The following is a 7,500-nucleotide window of genomic DNA, read 5'->3' on the forward strand; positions in this document are numbered from 1 at the left end:
ATCGCCGAGTATCGCTTAGAAAACGTATCGCCGAGTATCGCTTAGAAAACGTATCGCCGAGTATCGCTTAGAAAACGTATCGCGGAGTATCGAACGGCAAACGTCTCGCCGAGTATCGTTCAGAAAACGTCTCGCCGAGTATCGGACGGGAAACGTATCGCAGAGTATCGGACGGGAAACGTATCGCAGAGTATCGGACGGGAAACGTATCGCAGAGTATCGGACGGGAAACGTATCGCAGAGTATCGGACGGGAAACGTATCGCAGAGTATCGGACGGGAAACGTATCGCCGAGTATCGAACGGGAAACGTATCGCCGAGTATCGAACGGGAAACGTATCGCCGAGTATCAGACGGGAAACGTATCGCAGAGTATCGGACGGGAAACGTATCGCAGAGTATCGGACGGGAAACGTATCGCCGAGTATCGAACGGGAAACGTATCGCCGAGTATCAGACGGGAAACGTATCGCCGAGTATCGGACGGGAAACGTATCGCAGAGTATCGGACAGGAAACGTATCGCAGAGTATCGGACAGGAAACGTATCGCAGAGTATCAGATGGGAAACGTATCGCCGAGTATCGGACAGGAAACGTATCGCAGAGTATCGGACGGGAAACGTATCGCAGAGTATCGGACGGGAAACGTATCGCAGAGTATCGGACGGGAAACGTATCGCAGAGTATCGGACGGGAAACGTATCGTATCTCCTACAGAGTTTCCGCTTCACTCCTGCACACAGGTGACAAAGAGGAGAGAGAGGGCGTAGAGCGGGAGCCAATCAGAGGCAGGAACACGCAGGCATGTGGACTCTGACCAAACCCCAAACCCCAAACGCACACGTGACAGGAAGCCGTGATTTACGCTTCCGTACTCCTCCTACGCGTCTTTCACTCACACACGACCGTCTCCAGACTCCCAGCGACGCCACGACGCGACTGCGGGCCAAGAGAACGCCGTGACGTCACACGCTACACAACTGGAAAAAAACACGCATTCAATAATCCACTTTTTCACTGCAGCATTTTTATGTTAAGTATACAAATTAGAATATGCATATTTAATGAGGCCTCATTTGCATAAATGAACATATTTTTGAAGACATTCCAGGACAAGTGAACATCAGTGATGAGAGATGAAGGTGTCTGGACGTGTGGATGTGCTTCATGTGATCACTTTTTTGTGAAATATATTTCTGAAATACACCCCAGACTCCCTGCTGTTCCCTGCTCAGGGCACAAACTCCAGATTATACACCCTGTCTAGTGCACTTTGCCTGAGTCAATAGCAGACTTTCTCTTCAGTCCATCAGTTCAGGACATTTTAGTGTTTAAAACCTTCACACTGAGTAACACACGCCTTACTGAGAAGTTAAAGCTACACAATCCCAACAACACAACACTGCACAACAAACCGAAAGTAAATGACCAAAACTTGAAAAGTCACCGACGCATATACCGAAACAGCATCATCACTTCCGGTATCGATGATTTACATATCAGAGATTGTGCGCCGGCTCGAGCAGACCACTGGATAAATAACTAGCCTGACAGAGCTAAATCTCTCATCTAACGACCTTTATTATTATTCATCAGCACATCATAAACCTAATCTATTCCCAAATCTGTTCAGAATGCTTCCCTTTAACAAGGAAAACACTTTAAATAAAAAACATACTCACCGAAATTAGCTAAACAAAGCCATTGTGTTCTCCGTCTGTTAGCATCGGTGCGCTAGTTCCGCCTTATTTTCCTCTCCAGCACCAATAAACCCCGCCCCCCTGTGCCATGATTGGCTGGTTAGAGTCCCGCCTCCTTGCCCTGTGCTCTGATTGGCTGGTCAGACCAAGTCACGAGCCCTTTGCTGATTGGTCAATGTTAGAACTTCTTCAGGGAAAAGATGCAGTGGAGAAGAATATTAATCAAATTAACTGGAAAATATTTTTATTATTGATTATTCATACGATTAAATTCATCAAGATCCATAAATAATAATAATAATAATAATAATAATAATAATTATTATTACTATTATTATTATTATTATTATTATTATTATTATTATTATAAACTTATCAGCCTATTTTACATAAATTTACATAATTTTAATTAAAGATCTTAAATGAAATGCATTCTTCTAAAATGTCTTACATTAAGATAAAAAAAAGCTACAATAATAATAATAATAATAATAATAATAATAATAATAATAATAATAATAATATGGAAGGAACTTAAAAACAGGAATATTAAATTTGGTTTTAGGAATTAAACTCTTGTTCTTTGCTAAATAAAATAAATAAAATTCTCGTCCATGTGTGTAGGTTCTTGGAAAATCCTCCTGGTTTTCTGCCACATTATTTATTTGTTTGTTTGTTTATAGTTGTAATTATCATTCATTCATTCATTTAAAAATAATTCAATTATTTACTATCATTATTTATTTGTCTGTTTGTCTGTTTGTTTGTTTGTTCAGTCAAAGTGAGCGAATGTCTGTTTATTTCTTTCTTGCTGTTTTCTTATTTCATTCTGTTTCATTAGAATTTAATTTTACATTATTTTCTTTCTTTTGGTTTTATTTTTAACTTCATCACACTGAGTTATATTTCCTTCTTTGTTTATTGTGAACATAATGTCAGTGTTTGCTTCTTTTCTTTTCTCATCTCTCCTCTCCTTTTCTTTTCTTTTCTCTTCTCATCTCATCTCTTCTTTTCTCATCTCATCTCTTCTTTTCCCTTCTTTTCTTTTCTCATCTCTTCTCTTCTCTCCTCTTCTCTTCTCTTCTCTTCTCTTCTCTTCTTTTCTCTTCTCTTCTCTTCTCATCTCATCTCTCCTCTCCTTTTCTTTTCTTTTCTCTTCTCATCTCATCTCTTCTTTTCTCATCTCATCTCTTCTTTTCTCTTCTCTTCTCTTCTCTCCTCTCCTCTCCTCTCCTCTCCTCTCCTCTCCTCTTCTCATCTCATCTCATCTCTTCTTTTCTCTTCTCTTCTCTCCTCTCCTCTCCTCTTCTCATCTCATCTCTTCTTTTCTCTTCTCTCCTCTCCTCTCCTCTTCTCATCTCATCTCTTCTTTTCTCTTCTCTTCTCTCCTCTCCTCTCCTCTTCTCATCTCATCTCTTCTTTTCTCTTCTCTTCTCTCCTCTCCTCTTCTCATCTCATCTCTTCTTTTCTCTTCTCTTCTCTCCTCTCCTCTCCTCTCCTCTCCTCTCCTCTCCTCTTCTCATCTCATCTCATCTCTTCTTTTCTCTTCTCTTCTCTCCTCTCCTCTCCTCTCCTCTTCTCATCTCATCTCTTCTTTTCTCTTCTCTTCTCTCCTCTCCTCTTCTCATCTCATCTCTTCTTTTCTCTTCTCTTCTCTCCTCTCCTCTCCTCTCCTCTTCTCATCTCATCTCATCTCTTCTTTTCTCTTCTCTTCTCTCCTCTCCTCTCCTCTCCTCTCCTCTTCTCATCTCATCTCATCTCATCTCTTCTTTTCTCTTCTCTTCTCTTCTCTCCTCTCCTCTCCTCTCCTCTTCTCATCTCATCTCTTCTTTTCTTTTCTCATCTCTTCTCTTCTCTTCTCTTCTCTTCTCATCTCTTCTTTTCTTTTCTCTTCTCTTCTCTTCTCTTCTCTCCTCTTCTCTTCTCTTCTCTTCTTTTCTTTTCTCATCTCTTCTCTTCTCTCCTCTTCTCTTCTCTTCTCTTCTCATCTCTTCTTTTCTTTTCTCTTCTCTTCTCTTCTCTTCTCTTCTCATCTCTTCTTTTCTTTTCTCATCTCTTCTCTTCTCTCCTCTTCTCTTCTCTTCTCTTCTCTTCTCTCCTTTTCTCTTCTCTTCTCTTCTTTTCTTTTCTTCTCTTTTCTTCTCTTCTCTTCTCTTCTTTTCTTTTCTTTTCTTTTCTTTTCTTTTCTTTTCTTTTCTCTCCTCTCCTCTCCTCTCCTCTCCTTTTCTCTTCTCTTCTCTTCTCTTCTCTTCTTTTCTCTTCTCTTCTCTTCTCTTCTCTTCTTTCTTTTCTTTTCTTTTCTCTTCTTTTCTCATCTCTTCTCTTCTTTTCTTTTCTCATCTCATCTCTTCTCTTCTTTTCTCTTCTCTTCTCTTCTCTTCTTTTCTCTTCTCTTCTCTTCTCTTCTCTTCTCTTCTCTTCTCTTTTCTCTCCTCTCCTCTCCTTTTCTTCTCTTCTCTTCTCTTCTCTTCTTTTCTCTTCTCTTCTCATCTCTTCTCTTCTCTTCTCTTCTCTTCTCTTCTTTTCTTTTCTTTTCTCTCCTCTCCTTTTCTTCTCTTCTCTTCTCTTCTCTCCTCTTCTCTTCTTTTCTTTTCTTTTCTTTTCTCTTCTCTTCTCATCTCATCTCATCTCATCTCTTCTCTCTTCTTTTCTTTTCTCTTCTCTTCTCTTCTCTTCTCTTCTTTTCTTTTCTTTTCTTTTCTTTTCTTTTCTTTTCTTTTCTCTTATTTTCTTTTCTTTTCTCTTCTCTTCTCTTCTCTTCTCTTCTCTTCTTTCTTTTCTCTTCTTTTCTTTTCTCTTCTTTTCTCTTCTCTTCTCTTCTCTTCTCTTCTCTTCTATTCTCTTCTCTTCTCTCCTCTTCTCTTCTTTTCTTTTCTTTTCTTTTCTCTTCTCTTCTCTTCTTTTCTCATCTCATCTCTTCTTTTCTCTTCTCTTCTCTTCTCTTCTCTTCTTTTCTCTCCTCTCCTCTCCTTTTCTTCTTTTCTCATCTCATCTCTTCTTTTCTCTTCTCTTCTCTTCTCTTCTCTTCTCTTCTCTTCTCTTCTCTTCTCATCTCTTCTCTTCTCTTCTCTTCTCTTCTCTTCTCTTCTCTTCTTTTCTTTTCTTTTCTCTTCTCTCCTCTCCTTTTCTTCTCTTCTCATCTCTTCTCTTCTCTTCTCTTCTCTTCTCTCCTCTTCTCTCCTCTCCTCTCCTTTTCTTCTCTCCTCTTCTCTTCTTTTCTTTTCTCTTCTTTTCTCTTCTCTTCTCTTCTCTTCTCTTCTATTCTCTTCTCTCCTCTTCTTTTCTCTTCTCTTCTCATCTCTTCTCTTCTCTTCTCTTCTCTCCTCTTCTCTTCTCTTCTTTTCTTTTCTTTTCTTTTCTTTTCTTTTCTCTTCTCTTCTCTTCTCATCTCATCTCTTCTCTCTTCTTTTCTTTTCTCTTCTCTTCTTTTCTTTTCTTTTCTCTTCTCTTCTCTTCTCTTCTTTTTTCTTCTCTTCTCTTCTCTTCTCTTCTTTTCTTTTCTTTTCTCTCCTCTCCTCTCCTCTCCTCTCCTTTTCTTCTCTTCTCTTCTCTTCTCTTCTCATCTCTTCTCTTCTCTTCTCTTCTCTTCTCTTCTCTCCTCTTCTCTTCTCTTCTCTTCTTTTCTTTTCTCTTCTTTTCTCATCTCTTCTCTTCTCATCTCTTCTCTTCTCTTCTTTTCTTTTCTTTTCTTTTCTTTTCTTTTCTCTTCTTTTCTTTTCTTTTCTTTTCTCTTCTCTTCTCTTCTCTTCTCTTCTTTTCTTTTCTCTTCTTTTCTCTTCTCTTCTCTTCTCTTCTATTCTCTTCTCTCCTCTTCTTTTCTTTTCTTTTCTTTTCTTTTCTTTTCTCTTCTCTTCTCTTCTCTTCTCTTCTCATCTCTTCTCTTCTCTTCTCTTCTTTTCTTTTCTTTTCTTTTCTTTTCTCTTCTCTCCTCTCCTTTTCTTCTCTTCTCTTCTCTTCTCTTCTCTCCTCTTCTCTTCTTTTCTTTTCTTTTCTTTTCTCTTCTCTTCTCTTCTCTTCTCTTCTCATCTCATCTCTTCTCTCTTCTTTTCTTTTCTCTTCTCTTCTTTTCTTTTCTTTTCTCTTCTCTTCTCTTCTCTTCTCTTCTTTTTTCTTCTCTTCCCTTCTCTTCTCTTCTTTTCTTTTCTTTTCTTTTCTCTCCTCTCCTCTCCTCTCCTTTTCTCTTCTTTTCTCTTCTCTTCTCTTCTCTTCTTTTTTTTTCTTTTCTTTTCTCTTCTCTTCTTTTCTTTTCTTTTCTTTTCTCTCCTCTCCTTTTCTTCTCTTCTCTTCTCTTCTCTTCTCATCTCTTCTCTCCTTTTCTTCTCTTCTCTTCTCTTCTCATCTCTTCTCTTCTCTTCTCTCCTCTTCTCTTCTCTTCTCTTCTCTTCTCTTCTTTTCTTTTCTTTTCTTTTCTCTTCTCTCCTCTCCTTTTCTTCTCTTCTCTTCTCTTCTTTTCTCTCCTCTTCTCTCCTCTCCTCTCCTTTTCTTCTCTTCTCTTCTCTTCTCTCCTCTTCTCTTCTTTTCTTTTCTTTTCTTTTCTTTTCTTTTCTTTTCTCTTCTCATCTCATCTCATCTCATCTCTTCTCTCTTCTTTTCTTTTCTCTTCTCTCCTTTTCTCTTCTCTTCTTTTCTCTTCTCTTCTCTTCTCTTCTTTTCTTTTCTTTTCTCTTCTCTTCTTTTCTTTTCTTTTCTTTTCTCCTCTTTTCTCATCTCTTCTTTTCTTTTCTTTTCTCTTCTCTTCTCTTCTCTTCTCTCCTCTCCTTTTCTTCTCTTCTCTTCTTTTCTTTTCTCTTCTCTTCTCTTCTCTTCTCTCCTCTTCTCTTCTTTTCTTTTCTTTTCTTTTCTTTTCTTTTCTCTTCTCATCTCATCTCTTCTCTCTTCTTTTCTTTTCTCTTCTCTCCTTTTCTCTTCTTTTCTCTTCTCTTCTCTTCTCTTCTCTTCTTTTCTTTTCTCTTCTTTTCTTTTCTTTTCTCTCCTCTCCTCTCCTCTCCTCTCCTCTCATCTCTTCTCTTCTTTTCTCATCTCTTCTCTTCTCTTCTTTTCTTCTCTTCTCTCTCTTTCTCATCTCTTCTTTTCTTTTCTCTTCTCTTCTCTTCTCTCCTCTCCTTTTCTTCTCTTCTCTTCTCTTCTCTCCTCTTCTCTTCTTTTCTTTTCTTTTCTTTTCTCTTCTCTTCTCTTCTCTTCTTTTCTCATCTCATCTCTTCTCTTCTTTTCTCATCTCTTCTCTTCTCTTCTTTTCTTTTCTCTTCTCTTCTCTCCTTTTCTTCTCTTCTCTTCTCTTCTCTCCTCTTCTCTCCTCTCCTCTCCTTTTCTTCTCTTCTCTTCTCTTCTTTTCTTTTCTTTTCTTTTCTCTTCTCTTCTCTTCTCTCCTCTCCTTTTCTCTTCTTTTCTCTTCTCTTCTCTTCTCTTCTTTTCTTTTCTCTTCTTTTCTTTTCTTTTCTTTTCTCTTCTTTTCTTTTCTTTTCTTTTCTTTTCTCTACTCTCCTCTCCTTTTCTCTTCTTTTCTCCTTTTCTCTTCTCTTCTCTTCTCTCCTCTTCTCTTCTTTTTTCTTCTCTTCTCTTCTCTTCTTTTCTTTTCTCTTCTTTTCTTTTCTCTCCTCTCCTCTCCTCTCCTTTTCTCTTCTCTTCTCTTCTCTTCTCTTCTCTTCTCTTCTTTTCTCTTCTTTTCTTTTCTTTTCTCTCCTCTCCTCTCCTTTTCTCTTCTTTTCTCTTCTCTTCTTTTCTTTTCTTTTCTCCTCTTTTCTCATCTCTTCTTTTCTTTTCTTTTCTCTTCTCTTCTCTTCTCTCCTCTCCTTTTCTTCT

The 7,500-nt window shown here is 38.1% G+C and overlaps 1 protein-coding gene across 3 annotated transcripts in view; it reads right to left on the bottom strand.

The window, feature by feature from the left end:
- Window positions 1-1,814, bottom strand: part of stard3 (StAR-related lipid transfer (START) domain containing 3) — a 22,107-nt gene extending 20,293 nt beyond the window's left edge. The window contains exon 1 of one of the 3 annotated variants that reach the window (XM_053228357.1): window positions 1,684-1,814. The gene's annotated coding sequence lies outside the window, so the exon portion shown is untranslated. Of the gene's footprint in view, window positions 1-842; window positions 863-900; window positions 978-1,683 lie in introns of those variants that run through there. The other 2 variants (XM_053228362.1, XM_053228361.1) reach the window with 2 other exon arrangements.
- Between the last annotated feature and the right edge of the window lie 5,686 nt (window positions 1,815-7,500).

This window comes from Pangasianodon hypophthalmus, chromosome 23 (assembly GCF_027358585.1).
Source record: "Pangasianodon hypophthalmus isolate fPanHyp1 chromosome 23, fPanHyp1.pri, whole genome shotgun sequence".
In the NCBI taxonomy this organism is placed as follows: Eukaryota; Metazoa; Chordata; class Actinopteri; order Siluriformes; family Pangasiidae; genus Pangasianodon; species Pangasianodon hypophthalmus.